General features: G+C 38.8%; 1 protein-coding gene across 2 annotated transcripts in view; it reads left to right on the forward strand.

Moving 5' to 3' along the window:
• Positions 1–18,146, forward strand: part of FAM19A1 (family with sequence similarity 19 member A1, C-C motif chemokine like) — a 506,092-nt gene that overhangs the window by 12,200 nt on the left and 475,746 nt on the right. The gene's annotated exons all lie outside the window — the stretch shown is intronic.

The raw sequence follows: 18,146 nt of genomic DNA on the forward strand, positions 1-18,146 counted from the left end.
GCATGCAAATAATTAGAACTCATGCAATTTGGGGAAGGATAATTTGTTATCACTGGATCTTGAGCGTTGTTTGAGTTGTTAGTGATTTTCCATTGCTGTGGTCCTTGCTTTTTAATTATAAATTAGTGTTGCTTCAGTTTCATCATTATCAATTAAGTTTGCTGTGGGTTGTTTCATTAACCCTATAGTCTATAATAATGCATATTTGCATACTTGGGGTTTTAAATTTGCTAAGGATTAGACTTTGAAACATTCTTTGGTTGTGGTTAGAAATGATTCATTGATATGCTTATTGTAAAACATGTGTTTATATCACTCTCAAAACTTATTTGTATGGTGACACTAGTCTAGTGACATTTTGTATATTGCCTGTGAACCTACGCGACATAAATTCTCAAGAGAAGAAACATTTTTTGAGTTATTTTTATGTCTGTAAGGCATTGTTTCATAATATACTAGCATATTAATAGGTTCATCTTATTTTACCAAAATAATGAGTGATTCATAAATGCATCTTTCCAAGTATTTATTACCCAAGTATTTTCCCACTGGAAGTGGAAACAGGTAGAAACTGGATATTGCACCTCCTCAGGGTGTTGGGATTAGGAAAATTTGAACACCACTGTTCTTTGAAGAAACTGTATCTAGAGGTCAGACCTACTGGAACTCTGAATTAAAAACTATATGACAAAGCAAAAAATAAAATAATAAAACCATTTTTTTTCTGAGATAAAATGATAAGATATAAGACAGGAGAAGAGAGTACTTGGAAGCTTCCCAGATGAGGTCTTATTAAGTTGAATTGTTTTTGTAGCTTCTTACACTTTTTATCTGATGAAAATGCAAGATGCCATGTACTGGACATGTGTTTGAGAAAGTAGGTCACTGGGTGAACATTTATAGGGCAGCATTTTTGACAGTTACTCCCAGGATTGTTTAGAAGAAAAAGCAGATTTATGGCATACACGCTGCCAATCTCCAACCCTCTATCTATCACAGACCAAAGGAATCAATCACAGTGATTGTTCCCACAGAGCCTAGATGTGATTTCAGAATCTTTTTCAATCCTTCTCTGGACCACATACTAATTGATTGACACAAGCAAGTTGAGAGTCTTTGACCGTCCCTGCTGGTTCATTGACCATCTTTAGAATCCCTCTCCTATCCAAAAATACATGCCATGAAACAATTCATAAAAAATAAAAAGATCCAAAGTGTGATTAAAGCAAATATAAATAGCCACACATGTCTAGTAATGATGGTTTAAGATAATGGATCTTCAGTCATTCTGTCAGCTTCTAATATTTGCAGAACTTTCTTTTTATTTAATCCAGAAATTTTTGATTACTTTCCCCATTCTCTTATTCTATGTCAGGGATACAAGCTGCTTGTCATAGGAGCTCTAGTCAATCAGGTGCTTGATCATAAAGCATGAAGCACTTCATTCTGAACAGAGAGGATTTGAGAAGCCCTCATAGAAAGCTGGATTTTGTGTTGGCTTTGAATGTTGGGTAGGAAGTCAGCTAGTGGGAAAGATCAAGGGTACCATACTGAACCAGAGGAAACAGAACAAGTAAAGTCTTAGTGGAAGGTAAGGGGGATAAGGTAGGACTGCGACCTAAGTGTCTATAGGCCCTAAACTAGTTGGAGAACTTCATATTATTGCAGATAAAGGGAAAGCAAGATTTTGTTGTTGTTGCTGCTGCTGCTGCTAAGTCGCTTCAGTCGTGTCCAACTCTGTGCGACCCATAGACAGCAGCCCACCAGGCTCCCCTGTCCCTGGGATTCTCCAGGCAAGAACACTGGAGTGGGTTGCCATTTCCTTCTCCAATGCATGAAAGTGAAAAGTGAAAGTGAAGTCGCTCAGTCGTGTCCAACTCCTAGCGACCCCATGGACTGCAGCCTACCAGGCTCCTCTGTCCATGGGATTTTCGAGGCAAGAGTACTGGAGTGGGGTGCCATTGCATACTGTTTTGTAATCTAAAGGTTGCCTTAGCAATGTCCACTGATGATCACAGATGAACAGCTAGTTAAAATGGAAGAAAGAATCCCCAGCATCCACAGTTTGAGTCTCTGTGGAAAGCAGGTCATTTAATAATACAAGCCAAAATATGCTACTTCTGCTGATTTTTAAAGTCTGGTTGTTACTTTAGAGTAAACTACATATCTCTTACATCAAAACCTAAGGATAATAATTTTATTTTTAATGGACAACAAATTTAATGTGTTATTCAACAAATGTTTATGAACTGCCTACTAGGTTCAGAAAACTACACTTCCTCAGTAGCTATAGCAATGCCTCTTTACTATAATCACTGGTTCAATGCTGCCTTTCCTGACTGGATCACCAGTTCTGTGTAGGTAGGGAACTGAGCAGCCTGGGGATCCCTGACTGGGTGTCTGGCCCATGTGCTGTGCTTAATCGCTCAGTCGTTTCCAGCTCTTTGCGACCCCATAGACTGTAGCCTGCCAGGCTCCTCTGTCCATGGGGATTCTCCAGGAAAGAATACTGGAATGGGTTGCCATGCCCTCTTCCAGGGGATCTTCCCAACCCAGGAAAGCCCCATCTGGCCCGTTGTTCTGTGCTGTGCTTAATCGCTCAGTCATGTCCAACTCTTTGCAACCCCATAGACTGTAGCCTGCCAGGCTCCTCTGTCCACTAGGATTCTCCAGGCAAGAATACTGGAATGGGTTACCATGCCCTCCTACAGGGGATCTTCCCAACCCAGGGATCGAACCCAGGCCTCCTGCATTGCAGACAGATTCTTTACCAGTTGAGCCACCAGGGAAGCCCCAACGTATGGATAATAATTAAAAGCTGAGAGGGAAACTTAGGTTGTATCTTGTCTTTCACTCAGGTGCTCTTTCCATCACAACCAAGTACTACTTTTAGGAATATCAGCAAGTTGGTCTTGGTTTAATATAATTACAAAATAAATTTCTATGTTGTGGGGCATTGTGCTGTATTAATAGGCTCTGTGTCTTAGGCTTGGCTACATCATGCTATAATTTTAATTTCCTGTGCTCAATAGAACTTTAGTGTTTATATTTCTTTGCATACAGGCCTGACTGAAAGCATGCTTTCTTTGCTTGTTGCATTAACAGGACCTCATTTTCAAGTATTTTTTTATAGGGCTATGGTCTTATAATGTTTTGTTTTGATTTTTAGACTCTGGAGGCCCTTTTCTTGTGCTCCAGGGGAGGAAGAAGAAGCATAAGATGAATCTACATTTATTAGACTCAGTCTTAGTGTAGATTTTCTGTTTTACTTAAAATGAAGTTATAAATCATTCACAGTGGAGAAGAATTCCACCTAACTGCAGTTTAACTTTTTGATAAGATTTTTTGGCATTTATCATGTTGAGACTTTATAAATTATCTAGAATATTGTAAAGTGGGCTGACCTTTCTGGTAAGTGGTTTGATCATTTGCAGCAGTATCTTTTTGCTAAAATATAGAATTTGCTATCTTTCAAATAAAACTTGCCAGATTCATAACTCAATAACATATTTGGTAGAAATCGCTTACATAATCAGACCTGAAGTTTCCTTTCAAATTCCTCTCACCATCAAAACAAATCCTTTTGTTTGTTTGAAAATATCCCCATGGCCAGTGGTGGCAAATTCTTGAAACATAGTCAACTCTTCCTATAACTATACATTGCATATATGATTGCTAATCAATTATGACACTCTTTGTATTTTCACCCAGATTCAATCTCTGAATCCTTCCAAGCACTGTGATCCAATCATGAGTTGTTAAAAGAGGTAGGGATGCTTTCAAAAACAACCACAACAGCCACCCCCACAACCATCATCATTCAGCACCTACAATGTCAAATACTGTGCAGTTTCCTACCTGGACTTACTTGTTTAATTTTGAGGTGAGACAGTTGTCCATTCTTGAGCTATGCTGTTCTTATATGTAATTGAAGTCCCCATCAAGGTGGGCTATATTATTCATTTAAAATAATGATATAAATAAGCATTGACATGTAAAATATTTAGGATGGTACCTGCAGCAAGACAGTTACACCCCATTTGTGTAGCAGCTGTGTACATCTTTGGGAATGAGGTAAAGAGCTGACTTGCTTGCAGGCTTTTTACCTGATCTTACCCTTTTTGCCACCTGTGATCCTTGGCCAAAGAAGCGGTAGGAATTGGAGTAGCTTGGTATCCTAATCAAACCAGGAGTTCTCATCCTAAGTCTATCACTACTAGCTCCAAGTGTGGACTAGACATTATAATTCTCCCTGCCTCACTCATGAAATGGGGATTCCTGTTTATAAAATTTCCACCTTGCTGACTTACGTAAGGAATAGAGAAGGTATCCTTTCTATATCTGCCATATAGTACTTGTCCAGCACAAAGCGTCTCACTATATTGTTATGTAAATATATGAATGTCACAGCAAAGATGGTATAGAAGGACTGCTTTATACTGACATGTATACCCATAATATTTTATTCTATAAGATGATGCATATAGAAATTTTATAAGTCAGACTTATTTGACTCACTTTATGAATACATCTGAGAATTCTGATAATAAAATTCATGTATTCAGAACAGTTAAAAGGTAGGGATTTTAGAGCTAGTCTCTACTCTGGAATACATAATGGTTAGCCATTAGTTCTAAGTCAATATGACCAGGTTAATACTCACAGTATACTTCCTTTCAATAGCAGGTTGTATAGGTAATTACTGAAGAAGGTGCTCTAATCCATAAGTTTGGTAGAGTCTGTATGATGTCAAATAATAGGGAAGTTTGGTTAATTAATTAAAACATCTGGCCAATATTTCATTAACAAGAAATGGTCTAAAAGCCAGCATTGGCTCTTTGTGATTCTCAGAATGGGTTATAATTGTATTAAAACCCTATTAAAAGAGCCACTAGTCAAGTGAAATCTTATACCATTTATCCATATTTCCTCAGTTATTTCTTTTTCCATTTATAGTGTTGTCCTTCCAATAATCCATCACCTCTTTATCATAAGACCCAACTGCTAAAGGAAGTAACCCAGGTGTATACTGATTTGCACATTAGTACCTAAACATCCACAGTTTTCATCCCAGGGTACCATTTTTGTGTATTATTATGTGCACCCCATATTTTCTACTTTGAATGCAAAATGATTTCTTTATGTACTAAGGATTGCTTAAGTAGCATGGTGTCTAACATTTTGAGCCTTAGTAAAAGCAGCAACACAAAATAAAGTGCCAGTGGTCAATTTCTTATGTTTTAAGACTCCAGGGAATTCGAATTAACATAAAATAATAGCCTATGCAGTTAGAAGCATGGATTAAATATATTATAAGATGATGATAAATTTGCAATTACTGTTTAAGAGTCTCTTAAGAACCATATCCAACATATCCAAGAGCTCTCTACTGAAGAGGTCAAAGCCTTATAGAAGTCTTGATGAGTTACTTGATAAAACTTTATCTCTTTTTTACTGTCTCATTAACATACTTCAAAAATGCTGTTAAGTATTTCTGGCAAGCTGAGCATCAGAGTAATTTTACAGTAGTGTAAAGGATTTATTATACTCTTTTCATGAGCCTATTTATATTCAATAGTGACATTAATAGGTTGCCAAAACAAACTAGAGTTAATTGTATTTAATTAAATTGTTGAAAACAACTAAGGGTAGTTTATTATTATTGTAAGAAGAAAGCTCTATTGATGTACTTATTTGTGTGAATAAGATCTGGGGTAAAGTTCTTTCTCATGGGTATGGTATTATTCATCAACAGAAAGCAATATAAAAATGCTAATTTGAGAAAGTTGTTATTATAATAGAACATTTGGAAGTGGAAGCTTCACATAACATTTATAATTTTATATCCAGTATTAGACAGATAAAGTGGGGTTTCTGCCAAAACATTCATCCTGTTCTACTATGCATCCTGAGGAGCTCCAAGACCATCTATTCATCTCTTCTTCCTTCTGTTGAAGGAATATTTGGTGGGGGAAAGGTCTAAGATCTGGGTCAAGTCTTCTGCGAAAAAAAAATGCTTTAAATGAAACCTAGAGAAGTAGAAAAGGTGAGATCAAGAGTTAGGGATGTAGTTTGGACAGCAAAGAATTCCAGGCAGGTAAAGATAATAGCATTATGAACATCTGGAGTCAGAAAAGAAGATGCATTAGAAAACTCTAAAGAAGATCAGAAGATCATGGAAAGGGCACTTCTTTGTCATGTTTTAAAACATCTAAATGTTTTGAACATAATAGGAGACAAAGAGTATATGCTGACTTTGGAAGGGAAAAGCTAATTTAGCACTCCTCCTTGTCTGATATATATATATATATATATATATATATATATATATATATATATAGTTTTACTAAGTACCTTGTGCCTGTCAGTGTGCTAAGAATTCCATATTATTTCATTAACCCTTATACTTACCACTGAAGGCAGCTACTCTTTTTCTCTTCTTTCTACCAATGAAGGAAATAGGGTTCAAAGAGTTTGAATAACTTGCTCAAAGTACACAGCCAATAGGTGGTGAAGCTATGATTTAAACTGGGATAATCTAGTTCCAGATCCCATGCTCTTCATGTCTATAACACTAAAATTATTTGCCTCTACCAGCATCATTACTTTTAGTTGTGATGGACAGAATTAAGAAGGAAATGAATGTGTTTCAGAAGAGGCTACAAGATGCTATGATGACCAATCAGCTCCAAATTTCAATGGCTTAATGCACAGAAGTTATTTCTTGCTTATGGTACTGTCCTCTGGGGTTGGCTGGAGACTGTGGTCTGTGCTATGGTCAATCCAGAATTAGGAGCAGCATCTGTCATTCATCATGGCAGAAAAGAGGAGAGAATTTGAGGTAACATTAGCAAATAAATGCTTCAGTTTGGAAGTGACACATGTCACCACTCACGGGCCAGATCTGGTCATATGGCTCAACCCAATGGCAAAAAGCCAGAGAGTACAATCCTATCATGTTCCCAGAAGGCAGATAACAGGAAATCTAGTGAAGAGCCTTCATGGTAACTGTGAAATGCCTTAATGACTAGGAAGTATTTTCTTTGTTACAGTGCCCTTTCATTCTTAGATATCCAAGTTTAGATATCTCTGCTTATTTTAGTATTTGGATAAGGCTCTAGACGTTTCAGTTACTCAGTCTATAAAGAAGAGGATAATCCAGTTAGTGAATCTAAAAAAGCGAAACAAAACCAGATGCACTGTGACACCAAGCATACAGTTTTGTTTTGTTCTGTTTTCACACAGCTGACTTTTGAACAAATGGGTGTCACAGGGCCCAGCTCCCCATGTAAGTGAATGTGGAGCAAACCTCTGGGGCCATCAGAAACCGTGCACTCTTCTCCACTGAGTCCTTTCCCATAGCAAACACCTAAAGCGCTCGCTTGCTCACTCTTTCTCCTTCCCTCCTTCTACCCTCTCATTTGTGTGAGCCTAATAGTTGCTTTTGAACTGTGGTGTTGGAGAAGACTCTTGAGAGTCCCTTGGACTGCAAGGAGATTCAACCAGTCCATTCTAAAGGAGATCAGTCCTGGGTGTTCACTGGAAGGACTGATGTTGAGGCTGAAACTCCAATACTTTGGCCACCTGATGCGAAGAGCTGACTCATTGGAAAAGACCCTGATGCTGGGAAAGGAGGAGGGCAGGAGGAGAAGGGGACGATAGAGGATGAGACGATTGGATGGCATCACTGACTTGATGGACATGGGTTTGGGTGGACTCCGGGAGTTGGTGATGGTCAGGGAGGCCTGGTGTGTTGTGGTTCATGGGGTTGCAAAGAGTTGGACACAACTTAGCGACTGAACTGAATCTGTGAAGTGTCCTCCTCAGAGGAGCCTGGCAGGCTACAGTCTATAGGGTTGCAAAGAGTCAAACACGACTGACGCGACTTAGCACACGCAAGCACACACAATGTGTGAACTGATCTGTTTTAAGAATTGTTGCCAGTGACCAAAAAGTCAAAGCATTCATTACTCTACCATCTGGGAGGCTGCTGTTTGCTTTAGATAAAGCATTTATAAAGCATATTTAGAAAGAAAATATTATTTTTATATTATCCTAGTTATTTTTTAGTCTTATTGTTTCCATTTTCAAAACTATATCTGCTCCTAGTTGGCAGGCAGAGAAATCAGTTATGGATCAAATGTACCCATTTGTCATGGATTAATGCATATAAATGCTCTGATGACAGCAGGAGAGAAAGGCTGTAAGGATAGATGCTGACTTTGGAAGACAAAAAATTAATGAAGCTAGGGAAAACAGTGATAGCATAGCGCATTGCAATTGTAGGTGCTAAATGACTTATTTTCATACCCTAGGAGTATGGTAACATTATTCCTCTCTTCCCTCCTTTAATTAGGTGCTCTTATAATCCATAGTGGCCTCAGCTGACAAAAAAGTTGTTTTAGGAAGAGTCAGGCTTCCTGGGAGCTGTTATTTACCAGACAGGGTTTTTTTCTTATTAGCTACAAAACTGTGTGTTGATGAGCAGACAAAGCTGTAATTCACCAACATGTGTCTAAAGGAAGAGAAGAAAAAATTAGGAAGACTAGACTGATCCATCAACACTTCTGTCACAAATGTCATTACCAAGCGGCATTTCCCATGGCTGGTTCAGGAAGACGACACATATCAGGTTTAGTCCTGTTAAACATGGCTTCAGTCTCTAACTTCCTACCTCTTAGTGGTGGAATAAGGCTGAGGTAATTATTTTGTCAGGATTTTAAAGGACTTTCAAGACTGTCTCCTTGGTACACACAGACACACTTGATTAAACATTGTTAAATTACTTAAAAATAATAATTAGATAAGTTAAGAATGAGGAATTACTTTAACAGTTATCTAGATTAAGCTTTCCCTGGACACTTCATTTGCCTCAAAGCAACCCCTGCCAAGTGGTTATGGATTCCCTGGTTGGGTCCTTCGATTTGTTGGAGAATTTTGAAATCAGGACTCATTTTTTGACCTACATAAAATTCTTTCAATGATTTGCCCCCATTCTCAAGCCTCTTCCATCCATAGTTTTATTCATCTCAGTTAATGGCAGTTTCAGCCTCCCCATCCTTTTCATCAAAACCCTGGAATCACCCTGCACTCCCTCCCTCAAATTTCATGTTCAATCCATCAGCAAGACTATACTTCCTGAATGAGTGTATGTCTACGTCTAATTGAATCACTATGCTGTACATCTGAAACTAACACAACAGTATAACTCAGCTTACTCAAAACAAAAAACAAAAAACAAAACCAGACTGTTAATTCCCTAACTTTAGATATATCCAGACTCCAGCCACTTCTCACCTTTCCCCTGTTATCTCTGTGGTGGATTCTCTTAGATCTCCACTGGCCTCCTTGCTTTCCCTTCAAAAATAGACACAACTTCTGTGTTTGTTGGCTCTTGCTCTGCCTGGAATATTCTTCCCTAGATATCTACATGGAGTACATCCTCACCCCCTTCAAATTTCTGCTCGAATATTGCCTCCTGTGTGAGGTCTCACACAACAACTTTATATTAATTCTTATTTCACCCTCCTCCCAGCACTTCAGATCCTGTACCCTGCTCTCCTTTTGCAGTAGCATTTGTTGCCTTTTAACTTGATAAATCATTCACTTATTTGTTAACTTTATTACTTGTCTTCCCCCATTAGAATCTAAGTTCCACAAGGACATAGATTTTCTTTAACCAACCTTAGTCCCTGATGTATCATAGGGCACAAAGAAGGCTCTTAAGACACGCTGATTAACTAAATGAATGAAAAAATGAAAGAGAAACTTTAGGACCTCATGAGATAGAGCTCATTCTTTCTACTCCACATTAAATATTGTAAAATAAGTATTCATAAATTACCTGCTAGAGCCTTCAGTCCACTGCTGAAAAGGAAATTCTGTCCTAGATCCATTGGTCCTGATCCTCTGAATTGGCATGACTCTATTGGCCACAGGAGTGAGCACCAGGGTTGGTCTGAAGCCCACAGTCCACGGCCAAACCCTGTGACAATAACGTGAAGAAGAAGGAACTTTTATAATCTCAATTTTCCAGGTGAAGAAATACAAGCTCAGAGAGGTTAGGTAATTTGCTCAATGTCACACAGCTAGCAAATGACTGAGCTAGGGTTCAGACCCAGACAGCAGTTTATGTTCCTAATGACTACCATAACTCTAACTTGTATGACCTTATTTCAGGAAAGGGGTGCACAGTTTTCTTAGGATGTCACTTTTATGGAAAATGAACAATAGTTTCAGACTTTTTCTGAGTCTCTTGTAAGACCTGGGATGTTTATTACCTTTTGTGGGAGCCTGTTTCAATATTGGATAGCTGAAATGATTAGATTTCTATACCCCCATGATACTTAGCAAAGTCCTAGGGAAGAACATCTGGATGGTTTTTAGTTCTGTGGCAGGCTTTAGAACAAGCTCAATATGTTTTCCATAAAAGAACCATTTAGATGTAAAGACAGTATATTTCTCCTAGGACATCCTTTTCCAGGCTAATTGATTGTCGTATGAAATAGTGTGGCTGTGAGCTAACACAGGACGATTGCCTTTGGAACCCCAATTTTTATTTAAACAGCCCAAGGTCACGATAGCTGTTTTGGCAGCTCTACCAACCTGCCAACTCAGATTGAATTTATCATCAGTGAAAACCCCCAGGTCTCTTTCACACGCCATAGTGAAGTCATATCTCCTCACGTCTCTGTTTTCACAGTTGGCTATTTGGACCCAAGTGTGGATTTTAAATGTGTCCCTGTTACTTTCTATCTTGTTAGATTTAAACTTTCATTTCATCTAATTGGAAACTTTCAAAATTACAATTCTCTCATCTAATATTTTAACTAGACTGCCCGAACTTAATGGTTTTGAATGAATAGAAATATCTGCAAATTTTAAAAAAATTATTTCCTAAACATGAATAAAATAATCCTACATTCTAGGATGCTAACATTTTTGTGAATTTAAGAAGATGATATCATTTTGTGAATTTAAGATTTTTAAGCTGCTTCTTACATATGTGACCTAAGAGATGGAAATTCCACACAAAATGTTATTTGGAAAAATAGATAATCTCTGAGAGCTTATTCTGTAGCAGTGTAGTACAGGAAAAATACAGTGAGAGCCAAATAGGTAATTTAAAATGTTCTAGTAGGCACATTTCTAAAGCTTAAAAAAAGAGAAATTAATTTTAATAATTTTTAACCCAATGTATCTAAACTATGACTGTGTAACAAGTTTCCAGAGATTGGGACGCCCTAGAGAGCAATCCCTTCTTCATGTCTTCTTCTCATGGATATTAGTGCTCCTTGACATGTGGCCTCCTCTCTCCAATCCATCTTGTCCCCTCCTTTGCTGTCTGTCAAATATCTCTTGGCCTTACTCTTAGAAGGACTCTTGTGTTTCGAATGAGACCTCACCTGGATAATCTGGCATAAGAGCCTCCTCTCAAGGTTCTTAATTACGTGTCTTTTGCTGTGTAAGGTAGCATTCCCTCATTTACATGTGAGATGACACTCACCAATTCTGGAGATTAGGCTGTTGATGTAACTTTTGGAAGAATACCATTCAGTCCACTCCAGATATCATGCCCGTGCATGCCAAGTTGCTTCAGTCGTGTCCAGCTCTCTGAGACCCCATGGACTGTAGTCCTCCAGGCTCCTCTGTCTGTGGGATTCTCCAGGCAAGAGTACTGGAGTGAGTTCTCTGAGCCACTAGGGAAGCCCTGTAATCAATATAGAGACTTGTTAATGCAATGTTTGGGCTTCCCAGATGGTGTTAGTGGTAAAGAACCTGCCTGCCAATGCAAGAGGCATAACAGACATAGGTTCAATCCCTGGGTTGGGAAGATCCCCTGGAAGAGGGCATGGCAATCCACTCCAGTATTCATACCTGGAGAATCCCATGGACTGAGGCGCCTGGCAAGCTACAGTCCTTAGTGTCTTAAAAACTTGGATATTATTTTTACTGTACTAAGTCTTTGGACTCTGGTGTGTTCCATACGTACAGCACATCTCAATTTAGACTCCAAATTTTCATTAGAAAGACTTGATTTCTATTTAGATATTATAAAATTTCAAGTTGAAAAGATGGATTCACATACTTGAGTTTTTCGACACTATTGGAAGTTTCCTAGTAAGAAATCACACATCAGTTTTAAATTTTAAACTAAATAAATAAAGTTTGCAACTCTTTATTTTTGGTCTTACTAACCACATTTCACATGCTCAGTAGTCAAATGTGGCTGGTGTATTGCAGCACTAGAGCTTACTTCAATTATTAAATATTAATTGTAAGGCATAATAGCCAGTGCATTGGAAAAGACTCTGATGCTGGGAGGGATTGGGGGCAGGAGGAGAAGGGAACAACACCAACTCGATCGACATGAGTTTGGGTAAATTCTGGGAGTTGGTGATGGACAGGGAGGCCTGGCGAGCTGCAGTTCACGGGGTGGCAAAGAATTGGACACGACTGAGTGACTGAACTGAACTGAGCTGAACTGAATAGCCAGTGTGCTCAGACTTTTATAGTGCTGACAGCTTTAAGCGGCACTAAGGTTTTCATTTGCAATACACGTATCTCTGAGCATCTATAGTGTGTCAGGACTTGGAAATACGATAATAAACAAGAGAGACAGTATCTCTCTCTCATGGGATTTTCTGTCCGAATTCACGTTTGTTTTCTTACCCTATCTATGTCCCACTTGACAGGAATTGGTTTGGGATAATAGGGATGTAAACTAATGGAAATACATCTGAAAATGTTTGCCTAAGAAGCCAATTTAATCTGCAGCAATACTGTGCTCAGAACTTTGGCAGAACTTTGTTTTGGGCTTTCCATCAAGCATGATCTAAATGCCCTTCTAAGTTCGTCTAATTAACTTCTTTTCAGGACATTAACTCGATGTCTTGTAAGATGAAGAAATAAGAGAATATAGTTAAAATGTCAAGAGAATGAATGTAACTGGAAATAAAATGGATAGCATTATTAATAATAGCAAACAGTAATGTCACATCAGTAAAACAAGTTATAAAGATAAAACAAGTTTATGCTTTTTCTTGACCAGCACACATCTTAATGGTGTTTTAAGCCATCGGTCTTTTATATAGTACATTTTGCCTTGGAGTTTTCCCAAATAAAATGCTGATTATTTGTTTGTAGTAACAATCCTAGGCTGAAATGTACCCTTCTTCGGAAGAGAAAGGATGTCCCTTTTTTAGTGGTTTTGAAAACACCACAAGTCAGCTTATATATCATATTACAAGAGCTTAGATTCAATACCAGAAAGCATTGCACCAAAAAAACTACTGTGGCTTTTGAGATGGTCAGGCAACTAAAACATGTTGTTACTACTGGGCTGGCATGCATCAATTTTCAACTTTGGAATTGTTTCTTAACTCAGAATTTCCTATTCAGAATCAATTCCCAGCAAATTTTAGGGGAGAGAAAAAGCTTATTTAAGAGCAGAAACCTGCAGTCAGTTGGAAATATTTTAATGCAATCATTATTAGAAAAGGATAAATATTCAGTAGGTATTGGGGCCTGGAATTATCCATATGGAGAGACTGATGTTCAAGTAATTTTCTAGTGGGATATTTGGTGACTAATTTTATGTCCTACCTGGATTCCAATTTCATCCTTCCAACATTTATGTGATGCTGTAGTAACACTGTTAGGTGCCAAAAGAGAAGAGAAATAAAAGTAGATCTCATCATCAAAGCTCTTAAAATGCAGTGAGGAATGCCTAAAGAAGGAACGATTATATAAGGCAAAGAGGAGGAAGTACTGGAGAGAGGTTTGAGGAGGAGAAACCAGTAATGATTCTAACCTGGACTTAGACCAAGGTTAGAGAGAGGATCTCGTTCGTAAACGGCAGATAAGTAGGCTGGACAGATAGATGAGAATAATCGTTTCCATTTGTCTAGTCGTCCTAGTTTGAGGGACTTGTCATAAATCTCAAAACCTGGCATCACAGCTGCTGCTGCTGCTAAGTCGCTTCAGTCGTGTCCGACTCTGTGCGACCCCAGAAACGGCAGCCCACCAGGGTGGCCAATAATTTTAAACAAGTCATGAATAAATGAAACCAGGATTTTAAAGTTTGATTTTAAAAAACTCCCAGACTTCCCTGGTGGCTGAGTGGTAAGAATCCACCTGCCAATGTAGAAGACATGGGTTAGACCCTGATCTGGGAAGATCTCACATGCCATGGAGTAACTAAGTCTGTGCACCACAGCTATTGAATCTGTGCTCTAGAGCCTGGGAGCCACAACTATTGAGCCCACGTGCCACACTTACTAAAGCCTGCACACCTACAGCCTGTGCTCCACAACAACAGAAGCTGCAATGAGAAGCTCCCACTCTGCAACTAGAAAGTAGGCCCCTCACCTTAACTAGAGAATAGCCCTTAAAGCAATGAAGACCCAGCACAGCCGTAAAATAAAATAAAATGATATATAATAATTTATATATAATAAAATAAAATGATATACAAAAAGTTGAAAACAAAACAAAACTTCAGCCTCCTTTGTATAAACATCCATTCCAAACAAAGTAGAGCTATACTGTTGTTTTTTTTCAGAGAGTTGTTTCAATGACTTGTGTCTTCTGTTACATTTCCTGTGGTCTCTGTTTTTAGTCTTACTGTACATAATGCGAGTCATATCCCATTGTGATAAGTCGAGCCAGAATTGAGGAGACACAGTTTACCTACTTAATCTCTAAATTATACCTATTTGAATCTTCATACAGATTTTCCTTCTCTAATCTGCAGGGTTTATTTATTTATTGGACGCATGGAAAATTGAGTGTTGATAGTTTTCTTTTCTATGAGATTTCATCATGTTTTTAATCTTAAGCCTCAGCCAGGTACCCTCATGTCTTTTCAGACTGTTCGGGGGTTTGACCAGCCTCCTCTTGGCAGAATGAACCAAGGGCTTATGTGGTCTGTGTCTAAGCTTCACAAGTTGGATCTCTCAAAATATTTTTGTATTTTTATAGAGTTCTAGAAGGTAGAAAAATCTCTCTGGTGAGCAAGTACACACAAGAAAAGGAAACATGCAAGAAGATAAGTCTGCTAAAATGGTCAAACAAGGGCAAGTTTAGTCAAGCTGTTGTTTTTATCTCTTATCCCTATTTCCTCCCTCCTTCTGTCCCTCACCCCATACAAGTTGTGGACACCTCGGAGAAGGCAATGGAAACCCACTCCAGTATTCTTGCCTGGAAAATCCCATGGATGGAGGGGCCTGGTAGGCTGCAGTCCATGGGGTCACTAGGAGTCGGTTACGACTGAGCGACTTCACTTTCACTTTTCACTTTCATGCATTGGAGAAGGAAATGGCAACCCACTCCAATGTTCTTGCCTGGAGAATCCCAGGGACGGGGGAGCCTGGTGGGCTGCCGTCTATGGGGTCGCACAGAGTCGGATACGACTGAAGCGACTTAGCAGCAGTTCCCACCCAAAAGCCAGTCTCATCCCAGTAACACACTTAAAAAAGCAAAAGTTTTAGAAGGTAATGCACACCTTGGCTGACGCACAACCACTTGCAGAGGTAATACAAAGGGACTTGTAGCTTTTAACATGGAGTGAGACTGTTCTAATCCTCCTTTTCAGCCCAGTCTCCTTTTAGCCGCTGCCTGGGTCCTTGTCCATGTTTTTCCAAACTCCAAACCACTCCTTTCCTATCACTTGGCTTGGCTTCCCTCCTCACCCTCCCTCTCCTCTCTTGCCTCTGCTTCTAGCCTCCCAGACTCCTCTGTTTCCTTCAGGGGAATCCCAAGCCATTTCTCAAGTACAGAAATCCGTTTCTCTGAAGACGAGCCTTCATACCATCCTGCCCAGCAAAGCAAAAGGATCTTCTTTTCGTTATCTTTGTTCACATGCGTAACACTTCTTAACACTTGTAAATTCATCATTTACTCTTTTGCTTGCCTTCTTCACCTCTCACCTTTATGTTTTCTTTCCTGCTCCCAATTCTTCATTCTATTCCTTTTTTCTCCTGTGTGTAATGCATGCATGCAGGTGTGTTAGTCATGTCTGACTCTCTGCGACCCCATGGACGGTAGCCGTCCAGGCTCCCCTGTCCATGGAATTTTCCAGGCAAGAATACTGGAGTGGGTTGCCATTTGATATTCCAGGGGATCTTCCCAATCCTGGGATCAAACCCGAGTCTCCTGCATCTCCTACATTGGCAGGTGGATTCTCTACCATTGTGCCACCTGGGAAGCCCTGTGGGTAATATCCTTTTATTTCTTCCAAAATTAAATCAGAGGAAAGAACATTTGATATATATAGTTGATGAAAATATATATACTTAACGACCATCTAGGAGAGCAATGCCTAGTTGTGAAACACTTTTACAATCATGAAAAAGTGGCTAAATTGTCTTCAATTTCAACAGGAATAGATAGCATCTCTTGTAATTTTTCCACATTTTCCGTTGACCTAGTTACTGTTTGATCATATGGAAGTGGGGACCCAGACATTTTTCTGCGTCTGAGCTTTTATACTCACTTCCTTTTCTGCCAAGTTGCTCAGCTGTTCCAGTCTTCACCTTCTTTCTGTCCTCACAGTTGGGGACTGCACTTTTACTTTCAACACCTGAAATATCTGGAACAATCTGACTCAAAGACATTCAGCTTTACATCTTTCTTTTATGAACATTGCATTACTATGGGTTTATTTTTTAGTTGTATAGATTTTTTGGCATGTGTGTTTTTAAAACCATTCATCATGCAAGTATTTAGCATCTGACATTGATCTTAACATCACATTATATGTTAGATGTTTCTTTCTTAGACAAGAATATTCTCCATCGAATTTTTATGCACCTCTGATAGCACAGTGCTTTTGTATATTTATAAGCTAATATAATATGACAAATACCAGTTTATGACTTGTGGATTAAACGTATGCTGGACACTTTCTTACTAAGGCAATAGATAGAATAGAAAAATTAGCATTTAAAGAATTTTTTTTGAAAGCAGGCAGTATTTATTCTTTACTATAACTGGAATATGTCTCCCTGTCAAAAAACGTTTACCAAAGGACAAGTTTATCAGTGTGTAAATACTAGAAATATACAATAATGTCTCTGCTGGGTTAGACAAGATGAACAAATAGATGCTCTGCTTGGGTTTCTGAAGGAACCTTTTGGTTTGGAGTTTGATGTAATCTTCAGATCAGTCATTTTAATAGCAGGATGGACAGGTGACAATATCACTGTAAAACAAATGACAACACCATTAGACTAAAGAGGAGCAAAATAAGATAGTCAAAAGCAAGATAGTCAATGTGAATTGATCCCTCAGCTTTGAACTATAAACTAGGTATAGCAGTATCTTTTGTAGTATGGCCCTGCCTCTTTGCTAACCCATGGGCTTCCCTGGTGACTCAGATCATAAAGAATCTGCTGGCAATGTTTGAGGCCTGGGTTTGATTCCTGGCTTGGGAAGATGCCCTGGAGAAAGGAATGTCTACCCGCTTCACTATTTTTGCTTGGAGAACCGTATGGATAGAGGAGCCTGGCGGGCTACAGTCCATGGGGTCACAAGGAGTCGGACACAACTGAGCAACTGATACTTTCATTTTTGCCTATCTTTAATGCAGGAATGAACTCATTTATAGATTGAGCCAAATAGTACCTTTGTACTATTTGTAGTCTATAAAGTCGTGTATTTATTTATTTATTGAAGGTAATTGCTTAACAGAATTTTGTTAGTTTCTGCCAAACAAGCTGTGTAGTTTTAGCATAAAGGGGGACTTAGATCCCCTAGAAGACTTCCTTCACTTGATATATGTTAATATTCATTACGACAATAAGAAACGTAATAGCAATAAGAACTAACATGCAACAATTATGATGTTCTAAGCACTATTCTAACCTCCTTACTTGTGTTAATGAATGGAATCCTTATCATAAACCTGTAAAGTACTACTATTATTAACCCCATTTTGCTTGAGGGGAACCTGCAACACAGTTCTTCATTGTCTTGCTGGATGACATCACATGTTCAGTATGTGGAGGGCAGGGGGTAAGAATTTGAGCCCAAGCAGTCTGATTCCAGACGCCAGGCTCTTCAAACGATCTTAAATGGGCTACTCTAGCCTGGCCTATCATAGGAAACTTCGGAGAATTCCTTTATGAAGTGGTGCTTTCAGCCTC

This window comes from Bos indicus x Bos taurus, chromosome 22, assembly GCF_003369695.1.
Source record: "Bos indicus x Bos taurus breed Angus x Brahman F1 hybrid chromosome 22, Bos_hybrid_MaternalHap_v2.0, whole genome shotgun sequence".
Taxonomy (NCBI): domain Eukaryota; kingdom Metazoa; phylum Chordata; class Mammalia; order Artiodactyla; family Bovidae; genus Bos; species Bos indicus x Bos taurus.